Raw genomic sequence first — 27,313 nt, forward strand, 5'->3', positions numbered from 1 at the left:
ACTCCCATGTGTTCATCAACACCTTCGATTGATCTGCCTTACTCGCAAGACTCCTTGCATTAAAATAAATGCCATCCAGCCTTGCCATACATCATTGTGCCGTTACATTTTTGCTCTGCCTTCCAGGCTGACTTGTTTTTTCCTCTATATTTGGCTGTGCATCACCCCCTACTTTAGCTCCACTTCATATTCCTTCCCCCCGCCAAGTTCGTTTAACCCTCACCCCAAAACGTACCAGCAAACCTCCCCACAAGGATGCTGGTCCCGTTTTGGTTCAGGTGAAACCCGTCCGACTTGGACAGGTTTCACCTACCCCAGAAGCAGACCCAGTGATCCAGGAAACTAAAACACTCACTCCTGCATCAATTCATTAGCCAAGCATTCATCTGCTCTATCCTCTTATTCCTATTCTCATGAGCACGTGGCACCGGGAGTAATCCAGAGATTACAACCTTTGAGGTCCTGCTTTTTAATCTGCTACCTAGCTCCCTAAATTCTTGTTGCAGGAGCTCATCCCTCTTTCTACCCATGTCGTTGGTACCAATGTGAACCACGACCTCTGACTGTTCGCCCCCCCCTTCAGAATGCCCTGCAGCCGTTCAGTGATATCGTTGACCCTGGCACCAGGGAGGCAACATACCATCCTGGAGTCATGTCTGCGGCCACAGAAAAGTGTATCTGTTCCCATTACGATGGAATCCCCTATCACTGTTGCTCGCCCACACTTTTTCCTCCCCCCCTGTTCAGCTGAGCCACTCGTAGTGGCAAGGAATTGACTCTTGCTGCATTCCCCTGGGAAACCATCTCCCCCATCAGTATCCAAAACGAAAATTTTTTTGGAGAGGCAGACGGACCCAGGGGACTCCTGCACTACCTTCCTAGTTCTTTTATTCTGTCTGGCGTTCACCTATTTCCTGCCTGCCTGTGCACTCCTTACCTGCATTGTGACCACCTCGTTAAACATGCTATCTGTAAAGTCTGTGGGTTGTGCAGTTAATTACGACACAGACTTCAGGAGTAACATACAACAGGACTTTACTATTCGAAGGTCAGGGCGAATCTGCCCTATAAATCACGCCACAGCACTTATATACCGGTGTGGTCACCGTCGGTATTACCGTATACAGAAGCCAAACAAGTAGTGCCACACCTAAAATAGTTCTCTTAAAGGTGAACGGTTACATACAATAGTCTCTTAAAGGTAGACGGTTACATACACTACAATCCTCCCTTTTTAGCTTACAACATACGTATTCCCCATTAAACATAACATATATTCAACTTCATGTAAAACAATTTACAGATATGGTCTCTGCGGAAAACAGTTCACAGGTTCAGTCTCTGTGGGAACAGTTCACAGATTCAGGCTCTGGTCTTGACTCGGTCCGAACAACATCTCTGTGGTGTAGCCGGTTCACATTGCTAGCGTGACTCATCCAATAGTCTTTCCCTTGACGTAACAGCTTGAACTTCCATCCTGCTGAACCAGCAGTGCTGACTTTTACACACAGCTGGACTGCCTTAGTAATTTTTCCCTACTTTCCCCTTAGAAGTGATAATGATTTAGATGGTTATCATCTTCGGCTTCGTCTTTTCCTTTTTTGCTTCTTGGAGACTCTCGGGGCTCCCTTATCAGCTGCCAGCTGTAGCACCACCATCTCCCTATGTTCCTTAGACTTTAAGTGCTTCATCCTGATTTCTGCACTTTGGGAGTTTTCATCACAAGCTGGGCAGACCAAGTCCTCGTAATATTCCGTGTCACTCAACAGGTCATGGTAATATTCGGTGTCATCCTGAGCTAGTCTAGCGAGAGGGCCTGCTACTTCTTCCTTACCCAACTGGACGTTAGCTGACTGTTGTTCCCTCCCTAGACATCTTTCCTGAAGAGACTTATTTATGCGTTCATATTCATCCCACTCTTCCTGGGTTTCCTGCAAATCCTTCACTAATGACTTCAATACTTCCCCTTCCATCGGAGATTGATTGATCGGGCTATTCAATCCTTCTACTGGAGCCTCTGTTTCAACATTCTGTTGTTCCCATTGACGTGATTCAGCGTACTTTTGGCATCCCAGTAAAATCCGTGTTGCACCCTCAGCTATATCCGTAACTTTTGAGAGCTCCGAACTCCTTCCCTCTGAAGATTGAAGCTCGTGTTCAGATTGTTCCCATTGCAGGGTCTTGTCCCTCAACATATGAAGGAGTTGGCTGACTGTTAACTCTTCCACGGGAACACTGTGAATCAGAGTCTTCTCCATTTCATCCACCTTTTCCTCCAATGCTTTCACCTTCTTTTCCTCTTGTACTTTGGCTTTCAGCGCTCGGAGAAGTTGTGCCATGATGCTCTCTAGCTCTTGTGCCATGATACTCTCTGGCTCATGTCTTACAGTCTCTGTGTTTCTTACAGTTTCCTTTTCTTCCACTGAAAGGATTCCCAGTTGACTCTGTTCTTCAAGTTGTTGAAGCTCGGTCATTGCCGCCTCATATTTGTCTTGGGTTTCCTTCAGTAATTTCCTGAGTTCTTGGACATCTTGCCTTTCATGTTCTGCCATGTCTTTCACCTCTAATTTCTCATCTATGGATGGAACTTCTACCGATGAGTCTGTCTTGGCCTTGAGCTCATCAAGAATTTCCTGCAGCCTTTGGACTTCTTGCTCATTTTCAACCTTTAGTTGCTCATATGCTTCTACTGAAACTAGCTTTTCGGAGGTTGCCGAGTTAACCCCCTCCAGAATTGTAGCCTGGGCCTGTTCATACTGTTCTTTCAACTTCTCACACTCTGCTTGTAAGGAGTCGTAGAGAAGAACTGGAATAAAATCCTGGCTTCCTGAAGATTCCTCTTCATTTGCTTCTTTCGCAATTTTCTGTTGGAGTTCAGCCAAGGCTGCTATGCTATCTGCCTCTCGAAGTCTCACTGCCATCAAATCTTCTTTATTCTTGCAGTCTATCTCAGCCATTTTCCCTTTACTTTCATTTAACTGAGTGAGTAGTCCCTTATTCTGGGCTGAGAGATATTGCACCTTCTCCTGTAGACCATTGCACTCCTTCTCTGCTCGACATAGCTAGTTACTGCTGATTTGGTTCTGTGTTTCAAGTTCCAACATCCTTTGCTTAGCTTCTTTCAGTTTCGCCCCTATAAGCTCCTCTTGCAACATGGCCACATTATTCTCATCAGGTAAAGAAGCGTTTCTCTTTTCTATGCCAAGGTTTTTTTCTGCAACTCTTTAAGTGCACACTGCGATTCAGCTTCTCTTAACCTTGCCTGCACTAGCTCCATCTCCAATTGCAGAACAAAATCCTCAGTGTAGCGTGGGTTGCCTTTATGCTGTATCTCTAGATCATGCAAATATTCTAACTCCTGAACATCATAAGGGAGATGTGATCGGTAATTGGTCACGATGGCTCTATGGTCGCTCTCTGCTTGAGCCAACAGGTTCTGTTGTCTTTCCAGACTCTCCCATTCGGTGTCATAGAACTTTTTCATTGTTTTCATCTCTTGTACGAGACGGTAACTCAATTGTTCTAATTGTTGTCGTACTTTGAGATAACGTTGAGTTCGAGCCCGGTGTTCCTCCGTAATGCATATGTCTGTAACTTGAACAGACTCAAAATTCTCTGTCTTTATACACGCCATCGTTTTTCCAACCTTAGTCAGTGAGTTCATATTAACCTTGTTTTTCATACTTGGGCTGGACTTATCGTCTTCCGACTCAGAGTCTGAGCTGCTTGTCTGCACCGAGTCCTCACTCGTCATTGCTTGTAGGTAGTGCCATTCCATGTCTATTTTCTTGATCCACTCCCGTCCTAGAAGTGGTGGTCCTCCCTCAGGTAATACGTATAAGTTCATTCTTGGGTGTTCTTTACCCCTATCTCTCACCTTGACTCTTATCTTTCCCATGGGGTATACATTATGCCCCATGTATGTCTGCAATACGAACTTGGTATCTCTTAAGGGTATATGTGAGAAGAGCCGGTGGTAATCCCTTCGATTTATGACTGATACAGCTGATCCAGTGTCCAACTCCATTTTCACTTGGATTCCAGCTATTTTTAGCATGACCCAGATAGTTTGTAGGTCAGCTTCCTTACTCACATTATGAATTCTCAGACTACCCAGCTCCTGGCCGTTTGGGTCTGAGTCTGAATTCTGTTCGTCTGAACTCTTCTCAGCCACCTTGTGTACCTTGTTGTACTTTTCCTGTGATGGCTTCCTTTGGTTGTTGGTCTTCTTCCCTGACCGGCATACCTTAGCGATGTGACCCAGTTTGCCACATTTCCTACATTCCTGGTTCTTAAACCAGCATTGGTTCTGATCGTGTGTTGTCTTCCCACAGCTTGATAGCATTTTGTTATACTCGAGGTAATTTGGTCCACACCGAGTGCCGCTGCCTTTAGCTGCATTTCCGCAGTTCCTTTCGCTGCGGCTTCGTGCGATGCTGCTATAAGGACAGCCCTGTCAAGTGTAAGGTCGTTCTCTTCGAGTAATCGCTTTTGCGTCCCTTCCTTGGACAGTCCGCATACAAACTTGTCTCGCAATGCCTCTGTCAGATTCCCTTCAAACTGGCAGTATTTCGCTAGTCTACGCAGTTCGACCAAGTATTCCGCGTTGCTTTCGTCTTTCCGTTGCGTTCTCGCATAGAATTTGAATCGTTCAGCCAACATCAACGGTGTGGGGTTCAAGTGATCCTTCAGAACAGCTACTATCTCATCGAAAGTCTGATCCACCGGTTTAGCTGATGATAGTAGATGCTTCAAGAGCCCGTATGTCTTTGCGCCCATCGAGTTTAGCAAGGTTGTAGCTTTGTCGTCTTCTTCTATTTTGTTGGCCTCACAATAGATCTCAATTCGTTCCACATATGTGGCCCAGTCTTCTATCTCCGAATTAAAATCGTTGATGTTACCATGCTTAGGCATCTTCCTCTCTTTGGGAACAACACAAGTATTTCTTTAAATTATTATTTCTTTTTTTTTCTAAGATGGCGGTTTTCCAGCGAAACTGGCGGTTTCCCGCTCTTATCTTCTCTCCCCGCCCACTTCAATGGCGGTTTCCTGCTTCTGTCTTCTTCCCCGCCTAATGGCGGCTTCCCGCATTTCTTCCCTGGCGGGAGGGGTACACTTTCCCCACGGGCGACGGCCGCTGGCTTTCAGGTTCACAGCCTGCCCGTCGGCTTCAAGGCTTTCCCTTTTTAAAAATTTTTTTATGGCAGGGCGACCGGCTCTGGGTACCCCGTTGACGGCGAAGAGGTTCAGCCACTGGGCTGGCTCTTGCACAGTTCCCCTTGCTCGGCTCTGTCTCCCTCCCGCTCGCTCGGCTCTACCAGCGCTGGGTACACCCCGTTAATGGAGGACAGTTCAGCCGCTGGACTGGCTCTCGCACAGTTCCCCTTGCTCGGCTCTGCCTCTCTCCCGCTCGCTCGGCTCTACCAGCGCTGGTTACACCCCGTTGACGGAGGACAGTTCAGCCGCTGGACTGGCTCTCGCGCAGTCTCTCTTGGTCGGCTCTGCCTCTCCCGCTCGCTCGGACCCCAATCGCGCCTCCCAGCCCTCTCGCAGTCCGGTGCTTCTCTCCCCGGCTGCGGCTGAGTTTCTCTCTTACCGCGCCTACGCTCCCGGTCGCAGCGCTTCGTGGCTTCAGTCACCGCCCGGCTTTTCCCGCCGGTCGCGGTCTCTCACGACGCCGTTGGACCCGACTTTTTGTCCGGCTCCTTTTCCCCCTCGACCGTGGTCGAGTGCCCAGCCCTTATCCTCCGGCTATTCTTTTCACTTTCCCTTACTCACAGTCACCATGGCAGCAGGGACAGTCAGTGCCTGTTGCTGATGGAAGTTTTGTCGCTAAAGTCTTCCTCCTTTCTATTGCTGCAGCCTTGAGTTTTCTCCCAGCCGAATGATGAGGGCGGTTGCCTCTTTTCGACGCTCTTTCGTTGCTTTGAAAATATTGTTGCCGCAGGGTACGATCGGACTCGTCGCCACTGTAAAATCTGTGGGTTGTGCAGTTAATTACGACACAGGCTTCAGGAGTAACATACAACAGGACTTTACTATTCGAAGGTCAGGGCGAATCTGCCCTATAAATCATGCCACAGCACTTATATACCGGTGTGGTCACCATCGGTATTACCGTATACAGAAGCCAAACAAGTAGTGCCACACCTAAAATAGTTCTCTTGAAGGTGAACGGTTACATACAATAGTCTCTTAAAGGTAGACGGTTACATACACTGCACTATCCACGAATATCTCAGCTTCATGGATGCTCCACAGTGACTCCAGCCGCAGCTCCAGCTCCGAACAGCGGATTTCGAGTAGCTTCAATTGGACACACTTCCTGCACATGTGTTCACCCTGGACACCTATAGTGTCCCTGACTACCCACATAGCACAGGAGGAGAACTCCTCGCAGCTGAGCTGCCCTACCATGCACTATTGTTTACTTACTCAATTTACTTCCATTAAATTAAAGAATATTATATACACCATGGACCTTACTTCCATTTAATCATTACTTACTCTTAGCAAGAGACCTTACTTTGACTTTAACGACTGGACTGTAAAAATTCTCACCAGATCAAACTTAGCAATCAGCTCATTCCCTGGTTGTGATGTCACATTAGCGGTTTCGCAGTTGTTGTTTGACTGCTTCCGCTCTCAGGCTCTTTCCTTGCAGAAAATGTCTGATTATTCTGCTAGCCTTTCTATATCATGTTGCAGTAGCTTGATATCATGATCACTGCTCGCCGCACCCCCAAGTTTGCTGTCATCGGCAAACTTAGAAATTATACTCTGTATTCGAATATCCAGGTCATTTAACAAAAAAGCAGTGACCCCAGCACTGATCCTTGGGGAACACCACTGTCTACCATCCTCCAGTTTGAAATGCAGCCATTTACAACAACTCGCTGTTTCCTGGCCTTAATCTAATTCCTTATCCATGCAGGCAGTGACTCACACTATTCCATGATCCACAATTTTGTTAACCAACCTTCTATGTGGTGCTTTGTCAAATACATGTAGACAACATGCATTCCATTCCCTACATCAATCATCGCTGTTACTTCATCAATCAATTCAATTAGATTACTCAAACAAGATTTGCATTATACAAATCCGTGTTGGTTCTCCTTAATTATCATGAACCTCCCCAAGTGCCCGTTAATTTATTCTTTCTTTTTTGCTTCTAAACCTTTACCTACCACTGATGTAAAACTGACCAGCCTGTAGTTACTAGGATTGTCCTTGCACACTTTCTTGAACAATGGTGTCAGATTTGCCAATTTTAAATTATCAGGTACCTCCCCTGCATCTAGGGAAGATTGGAAAGTTATGGCAAGCACTCCCACTATCTCCTCCCCAATTTCCCTTAGCAACCTGGGATGCAAACTATCTGGGCCAGGCGACTTGTATAAGTATACCCAACCTTTCTAGTACATCCTGTCTATCAATTTTCGCAGCTTCCATTGCTTCTACTTTTTCCACTTCTACTGATATTTTGTCAGCATTCACCTCCTTTGTAAACACCGATACAAAGTACTCATTGAGTAATCTGGCCTTGTCCTGCGCCTCTAAGCACATACCTCCTTCTTTGTCTCCAATAGGCCCCGCCCCACCTCTTACAACAATATTACTGTTTACATGATTGCAGAGTATTTTTAGCTTCCCTTTTATGTTTCCCGCCATTCTATATAGATTTTCAAAAGGGATTCGGTAAGGAGCCACACAAGAGTTTATAGCACAAAATTAGGACTCATGGGATTGGGGGTAATATATTAGCATGGAGCGAGGATTGATTAACGGAGAGTAAACAGAAATTAGGAATAAATAGGACTTTTTCAGGTTGGCAGACTGTAACTAGCAGCGTAACGCAAGGCTCAGTGCTTGGGCCTCAGCTACTCATAATTTGTATCTATGACTTATTTGATAGGACTGAGTGTACCGCATCCACGTTTGCTGATGATCCAAAGTTAGGTACGGAAGTAAGCTGTGAGCAGAATGCAAAGTGGCTGCAGAGAGATATAGGGGCAGAAATTAGGATCAGGGGCTTACCACGCGTGCAAGCCCCCGATGTGCACTTACCCAATGCGCCGGCCATTGAGCTTCAGGGACGCCTGGAAATCTTGTTTTAAGATCATGACTCCCGGGCAGCATCTGACGTCATGCCGCCCAGGAGTGCAGCCAGCGCGAAGCCTGGAGCGTGCAGTCCAAGTGAGACACGCCCCTTGAGGTCTCAGCTTAATAGGACACGCCCCCAATGTCTCTCACAAGCTGCAAAGCATTCTTACATGCAGAGCAGCATTTTAAATAGGTTTTTGGTATTTTTATGAAGCTTTTGGTAACTTTTATAAACTTTTACATTATTTTGAAGAATCTGAAGTAGTTTTAAACAGAATTAAAGCAACTTAAAGATTTTTAGAAGCACTGAAAGCAGTGTTTCCATTCCATTTATTAGATTAGCAACATCGTCGTCGTATGTGTCTTCACACTGTTCCCTTTGGGGAACTGTATGAAGTGGTGGAAGGATTTATGGCCGTGATTAATTCTCCATCGTGAACGTAACCATCTTTGTACCAGCCATTAGGGTGGTTAGTTCTATGGCAGGAGGGTTTTACGGGCTCACACAACCTATACGACGGGGGTGGGGGGCACCCACACCCGCGGACGCAAGTATCCCGCTGGATGTCCACCCAGAATTTATAGTTGGAGCTCCAACTGCACTTGCCGGGACTGTTTGGAGCGGGGTTCGAAACCATACCCCGTCTGGCCCGGCGGCAGGGATCCTACCACTATGCCAAAGGCCCACTCTGATTAACAACGTGAAATGGCTGGAATGAGCACAATTCACGGCACTAAAAGAACTCACAATTGAACTGATGATGACCTCAGCAATCTCCTCAACGAGGTGGAGGCGCAACGCCTGCTCATCATTGGTAATGAGAAGTCCAAGGCACTGCTAAAAGGACAGATGATAGCTTGGTCTTTCAAGTGACAGCATAGGGCTCCAGTCACGGGGAGGGAAAGGCGCAGGAAAAGTATGGGTGTCACCTTTTGCGTGGAGTGGGCCTTTTGCATAGCGGTAAGCATCCCCGCCGCTGGGCCAGAAGGAGTAAGGTTTCAAACCCCGCTCCAGACAGTCCTGGCAAGTGGAGTCGGAGTTCCAACTATAAATTCTGGGTGGACATCGAGCGGGATACTTGCGTCCGCGGGTGTGGGTGGCACCCCCACCCCTCAGATGGGTTGTGGGAGCCGGGAAAACCCTCACACCATAGGACTAACCACCCTAATGGCTGGTATGAAGATGGTTATGGTCACGGAAGAAGCGTTAACGTGGCCAGAAATCCTTCCACCACTTCATACAGTTCCTGAAAGGGAACAGTGTGAGGATACATACGACGATGACCTCTTGCGCAATGCACCTTCTTGGACCCTCAGTAGCAGATGCGAGGGGGCAAATGATGCAATTGTTAAATTTTTCATTTTATTGACATGTAAAATGTTGTGTTTTCTGTTTTCATTGAAATGTTTATCTGTGACTGAAAGGATATGTAACCTTTTCCTTTAAACAGTGCAGCCTGTAGTCAGTTTGAAAAAAGTTAGCAACGTTTACTGGAGCCAAAGTATTTTAACAACAACTTTTTGAAAATTACAACATAGCTTGTTTCCACCTTGAATGTCTGTATTGCACTAAGAAAGCAGAAAAAGTCACTTTAAAATGTTAACACATTTTTTTCTGAACTATTCATGTTTAGAATTGTTTGAAAAGCAGGGAATAGCTAGTTAACATTTTAAAGTTATAAACTGTCTACATCAAAACTGACCCTGAAAATTGTTTTAGGATGCAATAAAAGTTCACTGCTTCACTTTAAATTGTGTCTGCTCCTTTCTTTGCCTTGCGGGTGGAGGGGGAGGTACAAGGCGCCATTAGCTCGTGAAGGTGTTGGCTACTAGCAGTTCCCGGGCATTTTTCTCGCTCACAGGCCTCCTGCTTACACAGACGTCCTTGCAAGGAAGAAATGGAAAGAGTTGTTAAAGTAATTTTAATGAAGTGACTGGCTAGAAAATCACCCCGGCCTATGGCAGGAGAAACGCGTTATCGTCTTGGTAATACATCATACCCACCTGATCAATTTCACAGCCCGAGATGATTTTCCAATAAGTTACTTTCTCTCAAAGTCATAATTAAATACATATATTCATACACATAAGTAAAGGAATATATACATACATACATATACATAAAGGAATGTATACGGACATACATACATAATTACTTACTGATGAAAAGTTTTTTTTTTAAATGTTGGAATTGTTACATTATTCATTTTAGAACAGTCATTTTCATATTTAATAAACACAGCAAATTCAATTCACACAGCCACAATTGCTCCTTCTACCCACAGTACTGAAAACCCATTTAAAAAAAAATATATACTTTAAAACTTACCTCATCATTTCTTAAAATAACTTTCCTCCCTTTCCCAAACAAAAATATTGCCTTTCAGAAGCTCCACGATAAAATATATCTTCCTCCGCAGCCTCTGGAGCAACTTTACTCATGCTTTTTTCATGTGTAAGTTGCAAGGACTTAACCTCACTGAATCCATGAATGAAATCGATGAAGTTCACTGCGCATGCGCTGCCTGTGCAGTCGCACGCGCTGTGCATCTGAACCCCTTCGTTCAGAGGACAGGAAATGCCGGTTTTCCCCACATGCGCTGTGCATGCTGAAAACCGGCATTTCCTCCGGCCAGATGCGTGAGTACCCCGACCGCACTCACGCATTTGGAACGGAATCACTGGGCCATAGAGTAGGCTGACTGAGTGAGCAAGAACCTGGCAAATGGAATAAAATGCGTGGAAGTGTGAAGTTATCCCCTTATGTCGGAACAACAAAAAAGCTGACTATTTTTGAATGGTGAGAGACTGGGATATGTTTGCATTCATTGGTATTTTTGCGTACGTATACATGTATCACAGAAAGTTAACAGGCAGGTACAGCAATCAAATAATAAAGCAAATTAAGTTAGCTTTTGTTACAAATGAATTAGTATATAAGAGTAAGGAAGTCTTACTGCAGTTAGACAGGACATTTGTGAGGCCACACCTGGAGCACTGTGTATAGCTTTGTCCTTAATTAAGAAAAGACATACCAGCCTCAGAGAGAGTACAACGAAGGTTCACTTCTCTGTTTCCTGGGATGAGGGGATTGCTCTATGAGGAGAGAGTCAGTAGACTAGGCCTGTATTCTCTTGAGTTTAGAAGAATGTGATGTCATCTAATTGAGACATATAAAGTTCTTAAGCGGCTTAACAGGGTTAATGCTGGGAAAATGATTCTGCTGGCTGGGGAATCTAGAACACGGTGTCACAGTCTCAGCATTAGGGGTCGGCGATTAGTACTTTGATGAGGAGACATTTCTTCACTCAGAGGGCGGTGAATCTTTAGAACAGTCCATCTCAGGTAACTATGGTTGCTCAGTCGCTGAGATCGATATTTTTTGGGAACTAAGTGCTTTAAGAGATATGGGGCTTATGCAGCAAGGTGGAGATGAGGTAAAAAATCAGCCATGATCTTGTTGAATTGCCGAGCAGGCTCACTGGACCAAATGGCCTACCCCAGCTCCCATTTCCTATGTCTGTATGATCCTGCCAGGAAGCTGAGCGATTCCAGTTTACCGAGATCCTGCAGGTGTGTACGTAGCTGGATTAACGTGTGTAATACAACAACTGCAAATTTATCAATTATTCCAAAATCGCAGGGCATTGGACCTTAACTTTAAGCAGAACAGTCGAACATTAATCACAAATCCAAATGAAGTTGAATTGTTTCCCCAGCCTTTGAACTTCTGATTCCCGGATTCTGACAATCTCGAAACAAACGGCTGCATTCAAACATTGAGATTCTCAGGAGTGAATTAAACTGATTGAAATCTCTATGTCATCACTTACTATTCAGGTGACTGGATACTTGAGATAAACCTCGTTCGATGTTCATGTAATCAAATGGATCTGAACCTGTTTAAATCAATTAACTATTTCAGATCTGTACAATATTTTAATAAAATCTGCATTGCTTAAATCAGCGATTGAATTCCGCATGTGATTTTTCCATACCAAGTTTCTGTATTTCTTTCAGTATTTTATTCAGCTTTGGTAACTTGTGGCACATATTCACAAAGATTTACCAAATCACCCTTTGGGGCCGACAGCCTTTCTCCATCACCAGAATTACGAGAAGTTTGGAACTCTCCACCCGGCTTCCCTTCTCCATGAGCTCAGTGATTTCCTGTAAAGAATAATAATGCATACATTGAGGAATGGAGTGAAAGACAAACACTGAGATTGACAAGGAAAGGATATGCTTTGTGATGGGATCTCTCAGTTATTGGAGCACAGAAAGCAGCCACAGGGCCGGGTACTGATCCATTCTCAACAAGAACTGAATATCCTGTAAACATCATCATTCACTCATTCATGGCCATTGTATGAGATAAAATTAATATGGAAATCAAGAATATATCTCTAGGAGAGTGAGGAATCACTGACAATCTGCACTAGTGTTAATGCCATGCGTTTTCTCTCCCTCAGTGTCCAACATGACATCAGATTACTAAATGACAATAAGATACACCTGTTTCTCACACATCTTTCCTGCGCTTACAGTTCGAACAATGGAGCCAAGACAAAGTAGGATAAAGTAGCAGAGGTGACACAAATCTAGAACAAATGTACGTTTTAAGGAGTAAAGGGAAGTGGGTAGGCCAATGGAGTGAATTCCAGAGCGTAGGGCCTAAGACAACTGAACGCTCGACCTCCAGTGTTAGTGTAAAGGAAGCGGGTGCACAAGAGGCTAGAGTCAGAGGAACAGAGAATTCCAAATGGCACGGGATGGTAGTAGGCCTGGAGTGAGTTAAAGAGATAGTGCGGGGCGAGGCCATGAAGAGATTTAAACAGAAGGGTGGGAATTTGAAATTGGAGGAATTCTAGAACCAGGAGCCACAATGTGTGAGTGAGCACAAATATGATATCAGAGCAGGACCCGGGGGGTGACAGGGTACAGGCAGCAGAATTTTGGACCAGCTGAAGATTACAGAGGGTGGTGTTGGGAGGGCATCCAGGGGAGCATTGGAATACTCGAGTCTGGACTTGACAAAGGCATGGATGAGTGCTCAGCAGGAGGTGGGCTGAGGCATTGGTGGAGGTGGGAAATGTTACATAGAAACATAGAGATAGGAACAGGAGTAGGCCATTCGGCCCTTTGAGCCTGCTCCGCCATTCAATGAGATCATGGCTGATCTTCGTCTGAGATCATAGCTGATCTTACCAGTTCAGTACCGCGTCCCCGCCTTTTCTCCGTAACCCTTAATCCCCTTAGCCTTCAGAAATATATCCAATTCTCTCTTGAAAATATTTATTGAATTAGCCTTCACAGCCCTCTGTGGCAGGGAATTCCACAGGCTCACCACTCTTTGAGTGAAGAAATTCTTCCTCATCTCTGTTTTAAATGATTTGCCCGCTATTTTTAGACTGTGGCCCCTGGTTCTGTGCTCCCCTGCCATTGGAAACATTCTCTCTGAATTCAGCCTGTCCAGGCCTGCCATAATTTTATATGTTTCGATGAGATCCCCTCTCAATCTTCTAAACTCCAGTGAGTACAAGCCCAAACTATTCAATCTCTCCTCGTAGGTCATTCCCGCCATTCCAGGTATCAGCCTGGTGAATCGCCGCTGCACACTTTCCATAGCAAGAACATCCTTCCGCAGATGGGGCGACCAAAACTGTACACAATACTCCAGATGCGGTCTCACCAGCACCTTGTACAGCTGTAGTAAGGTATCCCTATTCCTATACTCGAACCCCCTTGATATGAAGGCCAACATACCATTTGCCTTCTTAATCGCCTGTTGCACCTGCATGCTCTCCTTCAGTGACTGGTGCACAAGAACACCCAGGTCCCTCTGCACTTCCCCATCTCCCAATCTATTGCCATTTAGATAATAATCCACCCTCCTGTTTTTACCCCCAAAGTGGATAACCTCGCATTTATCCACATTATAGTGCATCTGCCACGTATCCGCCCATTCCCCCAACCTGTCAAAATCGCACTGTAGCCTCCTGACATCCTCATCAGAGCCCACCCATCCTCCTAGTTTAGTGTCGTCAGCGAATTTGGAAATATTGCATCCAATTCCCTGATCCAGATCATTTATATATATTGTGAACAGCTGGGGTCCCAGGACAGATCCTTGTGGCACCCCGCTGGTCACTGCCTGCCACTCCGAAAACGAGCCGTTTATTCCAACTCTCTGTTTTCTATCCGCCAGCCAGTTCTCTATCCACGTTAATACTTTGCCCCCAATCCCATGAGCCTTAATTTTGCATGATAATCTTTTGTGTGGAACCTTATCGAAGGCTTTCTGGAAGTCAAGGTACACCACATCCACTGGCTGTCCCCCATCTATTTTACCAGTTACTCCCTCAAAAAATTCCAGCAGATTAGTCCAACACGATTTACCCTTTGTAAATCCATGTTGACTCTGTCCGATTCTTTCCCCATTTGTCAAGTGCTCCGCTATTTTATCCTTAATAATGGACTCTAGCATTTTGCCCACAACCGATGTAAGGCTTACTGGTCTATAATTCCCTGCTTTCTCTCTACCCCCCTTTTTAAATATTGGGGTAACATTAGCTACCCTCCAATCCACGGGAACTGTTCCCGAGTCAATGGAGTTCCGGAAGATGATCCTTAGAGCATCTGCTATCTCCAGGGCCACCTCCTTAAGTACCCTAGGGTGTAGTTTATCAGGCCCCGGGGATTTGTCGGCCTTCAGTCCCCTCAACTTACCCAACACCATATCCCTAGAGATGCTAATTTCTGTCAGCTCCTCCCTCTCATTAGTCCCTATGTTTGTCGATATTCCTGGGAGGTTATTTGTGTCCTCCTTTGTGAATACAGAACCAAAGTATGAGTTTAATTGGTCTGCCATTTCCTTATTCTCCATTATATATTCTCCCGAATCGGACTGCAAGGGACCGACTTGGGATTTTACCAGTCTTTTCCTCCTGATATACCGATAAAAGCTTTTGCAGTCTGTCTTTATGTTTGCTGCAAGTTTACTTTCGTATTCTGTTTTCCCCTTCCTGATTAATCCCTTTGTCCTCTTTTGCTGTATCCTGTACTGCCCCCAATCTTCCGGTCTGGTGCTTTTTTTTGCCAGTTGATATGCCCTTTTTTTTGATTTTATGCTGTCCCTAATTTCCCTCGTTATCCACGGTTGGGTCACCTTTTTAGGTTTATTTTTATGCCAAACCGGTATAAACATGTTCTGGAATTCTTCCATTCTATCTTTGAATGCTTGCCATTGTCTATCCACTGTCAATCCCCCCAGAAACACCACCCAATCAATCTTACCCAATTCCCGTCTCATACCCTCGTAATTCCCTTTATTTAAGTTCTGGACCTTAGTCTCTGATTCAATTTCCTCACTCTCCATCTCGACTGAGAGCTCGATCATATTATGATCGCTCTGACCCAAGGGGCCTCGTACAAGAAGATTGCTGATAAGTCCCTTCTCATTGCACAATACCCAGTCTAAAATGGCCTGATCTCGAGTCGGCTCCTCGACATATTGGTCCAGATAACCGTCCCGAAAACATTCCAGGAATTCCTCCTCCTCAGAATTTTTACTAATTTGGGTAGTCCAATCAATATGTAAATTAAAGTCACCCATGATGACAGCTGTGATCTTATCGCACGCTTCCCTAATTTCCCTTTTTATGCCTTCCCTCACCTCCATATTACTATTTGGAGGCCTATATATCACACCCACTAACGTTTTCCTCCCCTTGCTATTTCTCATTTCTACCCATACGGATTCCGTTTCATCCGAGTTAATATCCTTCCTTTCCATTGCATTAATCCCCTCCTTTACCAGCAATGCTACCCCACCTCCCCTACCTTTTTGCCGATCCTTCCTAAATATTGTATATCCCTGGATGTTAAGTTCCCAGCCTTGCCCACCCTGCAGCCACGTTTCTGTAATCCCAATCAAATCATACTTGTTTACCTCTATTTCCACAACTAATTCATCCACCTTGTTCCTAATGCTTCTAGCATTAAGATACAAAGCCTTCAGGCTTGCTTTTTTCACACTCTCATTATGAATTAGTTTGGCCCTTTGTGTTTCTCTCCTTTGCTTATTGCTTCTCACCTTTCTACCATCTATTTCTAACTTCATATGACTTCCCTCTTTTCCACTACCTAGGTTCCCATCCCCCTGCCAAATTAGTTTAAATCCTCCCGAACCGCCCTAGAAAATATTACCCCGAGGACATCGGCTCCCTCACAGTTCAGGTGTAGACCGTCCCCTTGGTACAGGTCACTCCTCCCCAAGAACTGGTTCCAATGCCTCAAGAATTTAAATCCCTCTCCCTTGCACCACTGCTCAAGCCACGTATTTAGCTTATCTATCTTACTCTCTCTAAACTTATTAGCTCGTGGCACTGGTAGCAATCCAGAGATTACTACCTTTGAGGTCCTACTTTTCAATTTAGCTCCTAACTCCCTAAATTCAGCTTGTAGGACCTCCTCCCTCTTTTTACCTACATCGTTGGTACCTACATGTACCACGACAACTGGCTGATCCCCCTCCCCCTTCAGAATGCTCTGTACCCGCTCCGAGACATCCTTGACCCTTGCACCAGGGAGGCAACATACCATCTTGGAGTCTCGGTCTCGGCCACAGAAACTCCTATCTATCCCCCTTACAATTGAATCCCCTATCACTATAGCCCTATCCCTCTTTTTCCCGCCCTTCTGTGCAGCAGAGCCAGTCATGGTGCCCTGAACCTGGCTGCTGGTGCCTTCCCCTGATAAGTCATCTCCCCCAACAGTACCCAAAACGGTAAACCTGTTTTGGAGGGAGATGACCGCAGGTGACTCCTGCACTACCTTCCTGCCTTTACCCTGCCTTTTGGTCACCCATTTACTGTCTGAGCTAGCCTTTACCTGCGGTGTGACCAACTCACTGAATGTGCTATCCACAACATCCTCAGCATCGCGTATGCTCCAGAGTGAGTCCATTCGCAGCTCCAGCGCCGCCATGCAGTCTGCTAGGAGCTGCAGCTGGACACACTTCCTGCACACATAGTTGTCAGGGACAGTGTCCCTGATTTCCCACATGGCACAGGAGAAGCATGACACGTGTCCGAGCTGCCCTTCCATGACTTAACCCTTACAAAGTTACAGAGATAGTCTGTGATTTTTGTGATGGAGCCTATTTGGTGTCGGGAGTACAGCTTCAGGCTGGACGATGAGATTGTGGATTTTCTGGTTCAGCCTCAGACATGGCTGGGGATCGACTGGCATGGAGAAGGGGTTGGTGCTGGGGTTAGAAGAAGATGGATTCAGTCTTTGCCGTGTTGAACTGGAGGAAATTACAAACGCAGAATCGCAAAAAAACATAAAATCTAAACAGTAAATTAATATAAAAATTCGCAACTATTAATATTCACCTCTCTGTCATTCCAACTGTATCTAGAATGGAACAGAAATCTATCAATTACTATTAATTGAAGTCAATGGGAATCGGGTGAAACTCTCCACTGGCTCGAGTCATACCTAATACAAAGGAAGATGGTTGTGGCAGTTGGACTTCAATCACCACAGCCCCACGACATCGCTGCAGAATTTCCTCAGGGCAGTGTCCTAGGACCAAACATCTTCAGCTGCTTCATCAATGACCTTCCTTCCAACATAAGGTCACAAGTGTGAATGTTCGCTGATGAATGCGCAGTGTACAGTTCCAATCACAACTCCCCAGATAATGAGGCTGTCCATGCCCGCATAGAGCAAGACCAGGCCGCGATTCAGGCTTGGGCTGATAATTGGCTGTTTACATTTTCACCACACAAGTACCAGACAATAACTATCTCCAGCAAGTTAGATCTAACGACCGCCCCTTGATATTCAACTGAATTACCATCGCCTAATCCCCAACCATCAATATGCTGGAGGTCACCTTTGACCAGAAATATAACTGGACTAGCCACATAAATTCTGTGGCAACAAGAACAAGTATGCTGCTGCGACTGTCTCACCTGATGACTCCCCAAAGCCTTTCCACCATCTACAAGGCACACGTCAGTAGTGTGATGGAATAATCTTCATTTGGCTGGATGAATGCAGCTCGAACAACACTCAATAAGCTCGACACCATCCAGGACAAAGCAGCCCGCTTGATTGGCACCACATTCAACACATTATACATTCACTCCCTCCACCACCGGTGCACCTTGGCTGCAGTGTGTACCATCTACAAGATGCACTGCCGCAACTCACCAAGGCTTATTCGGCAGCACCTCCCAATTCTGTTACACTAACTCCTGTATGTTGTCTCTGGGCTCTCCTTTCCCCAACTAAAATAGTTTCCCTTTGTTTTCAGTCCACACAAGAGTTATACCTGAACCATTCCCCTGTCCTTTGTACAGAAACTGCCGGATCCGCTGGGTATTTTCTGCTCTTCGCATCATCGTTTCAGATACACAATATTTGCAGTTTGGTTTTTATATTTCCTATTTTGCCAGTTGTTATTCTGTAATTTTCTACGATTTCAAGATTTGATATTGAAACAATTCTCAGTGCAGTGAGGAAAGTAAATGAATTTTTGAGATAATCCCAGTACGTTGTAAATCATTGGTCTGACCACACTTCGAATACTGTGCACAGTTCTGCTTGCCTCAATAATAAAGATTGTCGCAACTATTGAAGAGATGAAAATAAGTGATTTACAGGTTGGAGGGGTTGGATTAGGAGGAGCTTTTGAGTAAATTGGGCATGTTCACACTGGACAAGTGAAGGTGGATGATGATATTATTGCTGTTTCACTTTGTCAAATATAGTAGAGACAGAAGACACGACCTGTGCTTGAAGGAGGGTAAATTCAAAAATACTGTGTGGAATCAATATTTCAGTGAGTGATTGGTCAATCTGGGGAACAGGCTCCCTAGGAAAGTGCAGGAAGTAGTTTTCATTGACTCATTAAAGGGCAAATTAGATAGATTTATTTCTGAAAATAGCAGTTTGGGATGTAGTATATGAATAATTTGCGATATGATATGTGTTAAGGGCAGCATGGTTGGGAGGTACATGTGTCTTTGGTTCTGTTGTTCCCAAAGCACTCCACCACTGGGGGTTTCCTCACCACATGTCTGTGTCTGTTGTAGACTAATTGATAGAGATCGATTAGCCAACAACTCCATTATCATTGTAGCACTCGCCTACAAGGATGGTGGAAGGGGGATTAAATAGACTTTGGTCTTGTCTCATCTGGTAATTTCTTTGATCCTCTGTTAGGACATTCTGTCAATTCTCTGAGGTTAGAATATTCTAACCTCATTCAGTGTCCCTCCCACTTACTGGATACCCTTGTCCACTGAAATGGTCCACGCCTGTTAAAAAGAGACTGAGTCCCTCCACACCTTCTTCAACCGCCTGTTCTAGTCTGGTCCGGTAGAATTTTGTCAACTGGAACAGCTGGTAATCGTCACACTTTGCCAAGTATTCTGTGATTGTCGAGTTCGCATCTGTGAACAGAAATGGCCACTTTATCAAAACCTTCTGAAAACCGATATACATCGCACATGCTACATTCCATCGATCTGTATAGTCACTTCTTGTGCAGAAGTATTGCAAATTTGTCAAACACGAACTGTGTTTCCAGAGGGAGCGGGTGGGCGGGGAATATTGTTGAAGCAGCTACGATGGAGGAGCCAATGTATGTTAGTGAGCACAGAGGTGAGCGGTGAAATTGGCTTTGTACAAATTAGGACATGGGTAGCCGAACTTTGGATAACCACAAGATTACATAGGTTAGCTTACGTAGGGTAGAACAGCCAGGATTGTCAAGTCTAGAGATAACAAATACATGGATAAGGGTTTCAGCAGTGGATGAGCTGAGGCAGGGGTGGAGAGGGTCGATGCTACGGAGGTGAAATATATGGTCTGAGTTGTGCCGTGGATATGTGGTTGGAAGCTCATTTTAGGGTCAAATGTGACACCGAGGTTGCGAAAGGTGTGGTTCAGCCTCAGAACGATTTTACAGAGAGGGATGGAGTCAATGGCTAGGGAACTGCATTTGTGGTGGGGAGCGAAATCAAATGCTTCGCTCTTCCAAATATATAATTGGAGAAAATTTCTGCTCATCTAGTACTGAATGTCAGACAAGACGTCTGAAAATTTAGAGACTGTGGAGTGGGCGAGAGAATTGATGGCAAGTTAGAGCTGTATGTCATCAGCATATATGTGGAAACTGGTGCTGTGCTTTCATATAATGTTGCCAAGGGGCAGCATGTAGATCAGTACTACGACAGTCCCAAGGATAGATCCTTGGAGAAACACCAGTGGTAACAATGCGGGAGCGGGAAGAGAAGCCATTGCTGGTGCTTCGCTGGCTACGGTAAGTAAGATTGGAACCAGTTGAATGCAGTCTCACCCAGCTGGACGGCGGAGAGTTGTTGGAGGGGGATGGAGTGATCAAACGTGTCAAAAACTGCAGACAAGTATAGAAGGACGAGTAGGGATCGCTTACCTTTCTCTGAGTCACACAGGATGTCATTTGTGCCTTAGGGTGCTGTTTCCGTACCCTGGCAGGGGTGGAAACCTGATTGGATGGATTCAAACATAGTGTTGCAGGAAAGATTGGTACGGATTTGGGAGACGACAAACGTTCAAGAACTTTGGAGAGGAACGGGAGGTTGGAGATGGGGCGCTAGTTTGGAAGGTTGGCGGGGTCAAGAGTTATTTTTGGAGGAGAGGGGTGATGATGGCAGACTGAGGGAGAGGGGGACAGTGCCTAAGGGGAGAGAACCATTAACAATGTCAGCTAACATGGGAACCAGAAAAAGGAAGTTGAGTGGTCAGCAGTTTGGTATGAATAGGATTGAGGAATTAACTTTAGGGAAAATCATAAAGATGGAGATCGAAAGAGATTTGGATATCCGCGTGCATAGTTCCTTAAAGGTACATGAGCAATGCCATTAAGTGATAGCTAGAGAAAATAAGGTATCGGTGTGTATCCATAGGACACCTGATTATAAGACGAGTTAGACTGTTTTGTCCTTGCACAAAACCTTCATCAGGCCGCACTTAGAATACTGTGTCCAGATTTCGTCTCCTCACATGGTCGGTGTTATTGAGGATTTGGAAGCGGTGCAGAGGAGGGGCTTTAGACTAATTCCCAGTCATAGCATCTTAGTTATCATGATAGGCTAAATGAGTTGCGAATGTGCACTTTAGAGAAGCGTATACTTGGAGGTGATCTGATTGAGTATTAAAAGATAATGAAGGGAATAGATTAGGTCCACGAATTACGTTCTAAAGAGCATTTTCACAGAAATCACAGAAACCCCACAGTGCAGATAGAAGCCATTTCGGCCCATCGAGCCTGCACTGACACATATCCCACCCGATCCCCGTAACCCCTACACCAACACATATCCCACCCTATCCCTGTAACCCCACGTATTTAATCCCCCTAACACTAAGGGTCAATTTATCATAGCCAATCAACCTAACCCGCACATCTTTGGACTGTGGGAGGAAACCGGAGCACCCGGAGTAAAACCCACGCAAACACGGGGAGAATGTGCAAACTCCACACAGACAGTCGCCCGAGGCCGGATTCGAACCCGGGTCTCTGGCGCTGTGAGGCAACAGTGCTAACCACTATGCCACTGTGCTGGAGGAGGAGTGCAAGGTACAGAGATTTAGAAGTTTAGGAAGGACATTGCAGAGATGAGGGCCTAGTCAGCTGAAGGTACGACCGCCAATGGAGGGACGAAGGAAGTGGTGGATGCATGGAAGGCCAGAATTTGAGCAGCACAGAGATCTTGGAGGCTTGCATTGCTGGATAAGGTTACAGTGATCGTGAAATACGTGGTCATGTACGGATTTGAGATAAGGATTAGCCAGTAAGCAATGTAGTTTAGCGAGTACATGGGTGCTGGTTGAACGGGACTTGGTGCACGTTAGAATATAGGCCACAGAGTTTTTTAATAAAATGAAAATCACCGAGGATGGTAGGTAGGATATGGCCAGGAGTCCGGTCCCCTCTGCAAAACCAGTCACTACGCCAGGATTATCATGAAAAGCAAAAATAACCCCGACTTAATTTCTCCACTAGCAACCGCCTACATAAAACAATCTCCTCTGCCCTCGCAACCCTCACCTCCAACCACAAATGCGAGCAGCTCACAGACATCTTTGTCACTAAGATTGAAACCATCCATTCAAATGCCTCTGCTGCCTCCCCTCCTTTCTTGCCCACCAACCCAATCCTGCACCAGCCTCCCCCTGCCCTAGCCCTGAAAGCAAGTCTTTCTCTGATTTATCTTCTTTCTCCTATAATGCCATTTCCGAGCTGGTCCTGTCATGTTCCCTTAACCCCATTCCCACTAGACTGCTGACCACCCAATTTCCTGTGCTAGCCCTCATGCTAGCTGACGTTGTCAATGGTTCCCTCTCCTCAGCTACTGTCCCTCCTTTTCAGGCCCAATATAATTGTCACTCACCAAGGAACTCTCCCTTGTGTAGGATATTAAATAACATAACAGGAAAAAGAGCTGAAGAATGCAGAAGTCAGTATTAATGACTTTATTTATGAGAATGTTTTCTGTGTAATAGAGAATAATTAATGTTCTAGATTAAGTTGTTAGAATTTCGCACGGAATGTGAAGCAAGTAGGAGATGCTAGGATAATGCAATTTAAGAAGCATTGGAGAATTTGTGTTAGAATTATAGCCAATTTGGAGCCGAAATGCCTATGTTTCAGCAGTTATCATTATTTTAAAAATTGTCTTCTCGTCTACAGAAACGAAGCCACAGTCCAGTGAGCATGGAGTGGATGAGGTGCGACATTGACATTTACTGGTGTCGTAGTTCATGACACGTTACAATACTCTACGAATTGATAGGTTTAGAGCGAGTCACCTGACATTGTCCACCCATGTGTATAAATAGGATTACTTTCAGTAATCCTTTATATTCTGTGCTGAGTACTAGCATTGTTTCCTCTATAGTTCTCACACTCTGAGGAATATCCTACTAGTAAGAGTACGGATGTAAAAGTTGTACTTTCTGTCTAGGTTAATAAAGTCAACAAGTTGATTTTCTCTGGAATCCAAACCAATATAATTTGGATTAATATTCTTGCACCAAGTAACACCTTCACCTCATTACTTACCTCCCTTTCCTCTTAAGTTTATGACTGTGTTATCACCTCCCAAATGCATGCGCATGTTTCCTGCAACTTCCTGTTTTAATCAGGTTTCCATTGTTGCTGCAACAGGATGGCATTCCCTGTGTCTGTATGTGATGTGGTGGATTTTCGCTCCTCGACATCTCTGCAGCCTTTCACATGGTAGAACACAACATCCTCCTACAACTCCTCTCCTCCACTGTCCAGTTCTGTGAGATTGCCCTCACTTGGTTTCACTCTTACGCATCCAATCTCCAGCAATATCTTCTCTTCCTCCCCATGTGCAATTACGCAGAAGTCCCCAAATGATCTATCCTCGCTGCTCCTTTTCCTCGTCTACATGCTGCACCTTGTGGCATCATCCACAGAGATGGGATCACTTTCCACATGGACACTCACACTCCGTTCTTTGCGTTGTCAGATTGCTTCTCTAATATGCGGTCTTGGATGAGCTACAACTTCTTTCAGTGAAACATTGGGAAAACCAAAGCTTCCTTCTTCAGCCCCCGCTCTAAAATACTTAAACTTGCCACAGAACCTATCCCTGTCCGAGGTCACTACCTCACACTGAACCAAATAGTTTGCAACCTTGGCATCCCAATCGAAACCTAGCCACGTGTCTGATTCCATGTCCTCTCCATCACAAGGACTGTCTGATTTCGCCTCCAGAGTTGAGAGGCCCCGCCCCTACTTCAGTCATTTTACTGCTGGAACATATCTCCAATCACCTGTTACCTCCAGAGTCGACTGTACCAAAGCTCTGTTGATTAGCTATCCATCACCCACCCACCATAAACTTCAGCTACTTAGCAACTCTTCTGCCCGTGTCCTATCCCAAATATCACCCTTATCCTTGTTGACCTAACACGGCTGCCGTTCGCCCAAAGCCTCCATTGAATCTTCCAAGCTCGTCTTTAAATCCCCTCATAGCTTTCCTCCATTTCTATTGCTGTCAGCTCATCCGGCACAACAACCTTCACCCCCAAATCACCCGTTTTCCTGCACCTAACCTTGTGTGCTTTGTCCACCCTTTTCCCCACTATTGGCAGCCGTGCCTTCAGTCGCTGAGCCCGCCCACCATGTGGATTTCAGCTCACCGGCTGACCATTGTGGCTGCTGATAGAGGAAGGTCACCTGGAAGAGCCTGCTGAGTCCGCCAAGGTGCAACTTCAAATGAAGCAAGTTCTAGCCGGAAGAGGCTGTTACCCCGCAGGATGTGTTTGGTTTTCACGTGGGATCCCTTTGGTATTAGGAGAGATTGCCATGCTGCAGCTTGGAGAAATGTCACAGAGGACTTTGGCACTTTGCTGGGCTTGGTACAACAACAAGCCTCCATTTAAGTTGCACCATTAATGTAGACAACTGCCACAAGGCGTTTCACAGAGGCTTATATTTAAAAAAAAGACAGCAAGACTGCGAAGGACTTGTTATGAAGGGTTGGAATAACTTGTTCAAAAGTGGGTTTAAAGAAGGGTTTTAAAGAAGGGGGAGGTGGAGAGGTTGAGAGGTTTAAATGCCAATTGCAAAGTGTTGGTTGTGGGTGGCTGAAGGCGGATGGAGCCATGTTGTATGGCAGGAGAAAGATACAGAGATTTGAATGGATTCAAGCAAAAAATGAGAATTTTTCATTTTTCAGCGATAGAGACCGCGAAGAGACAGACGCAACATTCCTCTGGTGAGAACCAGCGATAGAATAGTAAGAAGGGCAGCACGCAACAGGCACATTAGATTCAAGTAGTTAATCCATCCTTTCTCCCCTCAGATTGCACACTGACTGAGTATGTATTTGCAGCATTTTCTGCCAGAGTGGAGCACAGTGCACTGCGCTCCATGTGGAGCTCTGCGTGCACTGCCGTACAGATGGTTGCCACAACGTCAGTAAACATTCAGTAAATTTTCGTGCTGAGGGGGAAGAAATATTCACTCCATTCCCCGGAGCTATAGGCAGAAGTTTTTCGGCCAATCGTAGGTTACAGTGAATGTGGTGTTGATAAAGGGCTAGTTGCACACAATGGGCTGAGAATAGCTTTTTGTTGAGTGTTCAATCACTGTCTTAAAGACGACCGATGCAGTCACCAGGGGCAAAAAAAGAGAAAGATTTAAATTTATGTTGAACCTTTCACGAGCACGGGACGTCCCAAAGCACTTTACAGCCAATGAAGTAGCTTTTTGAAGTGTGGCCTCTGTTGTAGTATAGGAAACGCGGCAGCCAATTTTTGCACAGCAAGTTCCCACAACGAACAATCTACTAAATACCAAATAATCTGCTTTTGGTGATGTTGAATGAGGGATAAACACTGGCTTGGAAACCGGGGATAACTCCGTTACTCTTCAAAATAGTGCCATGAGATCATTTACACTTACCTGGGAGCAGACGGGGCCTCGATGAAATGACTCATTCAAAAGTTGGCTCCTCTGACCATGCAGCCCTCGCTCAGTACTAATCTGGTTTGTCAGCTTAGAGTTTTGTTTTCTAGCCTCGGGAGCGGGACTTGAAAACCCACAGCCTTCTGACTCAGCGGCTTGAGTGTTATAAACCGAGCCAAAGCTGAGCCAAGGAGCAGTTACAAATAATTGAAACTTTCACCCTTCAGAGCGCAAAAACTAGAAACAATGATGGTGCATTTTCTTAATTAAAGTGTAGCTTGCAAAAGCTCTTCTAATACATTTTCCATGACTGCACAAACCACTCTGGGTAGAGCTATATCGTGTATAAGTAAAACAGGTTTATTAAGCATTAAACATGCAGTACAAAGAAGTAATGCTAACAAGGCGATAGTCTTTCGTCCGCCCGCCATTTATGAGAGCTCTTCCATATGTACCAAAAGAGGTACACCACCCCGTTTATTATTGCCACTACAAGTACTCCCACTAAGAGTACCAGCCATGGCTCCTGTTCCCAGGTCTGATAATGCATTCCCCAATCCCCACTCTCCGCATATGGTATACCTCTGGGTAATCCATTTCTATTCCCGTGCTTCCGTAATTGTGACCAGTGTGTCCATTGCCCTACGCTATTCATATTATTGATTTGATCCCGTGGTGGGCCCACAACGGACCATCCCGTAATTGTACCTTCGAGCAGTCACATTGCCCGGCCAGTCATATGTTCATACGGAGTTAATCCTGTTGTCCAGTTAGGGGTTGCCCTTTGTCTCATCAAGATAGCAGGTAGTAGTTCAGCCCAAGCCTGTCCGGTTTCTTGGATGGCTTTTGACAAGGCTGTCTTTATTGTCCAATTCATCCGTTCTACCATTCCCGAACTCTGCGGGTGGTAGGGGATGTGAAGTTTTTGTTTAATGCCCAATATAGTGCATAGTACTTTCATCACCTGTCCTGTGAAATGGGTTCTCTGATCTGAGTCTATTTGAGTGGTGATGCCCCAGCGGGGAATCACCTCCTCGGCTAAAATTCTGGCTACTGTGGTTGTGGTGTTGTTTCGGGTGGCAAATGCTTCCACCCACCGGGTGAACAATCTATCATCACTAGACAGTACTTTCTTCTGCGAGGGTTTGGCAGTGTTCCCGTAAAATCAATTTGGATATTCTCCCACAGTCATTGTGGCCGTGGTTGATGAGCCATTCTTATTTTAATGGCCTTTCCTGGATTATGTTTGGCACATGTAATGAAATGCTGAAAATATTTAGCAATGTCTCATCCCAAGCCTGGCCACCACCAATCCCTAGTGACCTACTGATCGTGGCATTTCGCCCTGCATGGCTAATGCCGTGATGTTATTCCATGAGTGTTTTTCGTAAACACCTGCAGGCCGCCAACCTTCCATCCTTTCTCCCAATTGGGCTGAGGTATCCTAGTGCATCTTATATCTGCATTTTAAATTGGTCATACGCAGTTTGTCGGATGTCCCGAGCTGCATTATTGGTGGGACACCATGTCCCATCCTTTGTCCCATCTGGTAGGGCATTCCACTTGTCTCGGGGACATTTAACCCGTACCAGTTGGTGGACATCTTTGTCATGCATGTCATACATTTCCTGCAAATTTTCAAAACTCAATATTTTTACTCCAGGGCTTCAGGTTACCCAGAGATCTCATGATCTCCTGCTT

The sequence above is a fragment of the Somniosus microcephalus genome, unplaced genomic scaffold, assembly GCF_052327205.1.
Source record: "Somniosus microcephalus isolate GS21.2 unplaced genomic scaffold, FLI_Smic_1.0 unresolved_chr2, whole genome shotgun sequence".
Classification (NCBI taxonomy): domain Eukaryota; kingdom Metazoa; phylum Chordata; class Chondrichthyes; order Squaliformes; family Somniosidae; genus Somniosus; species Somniosus microcephalus.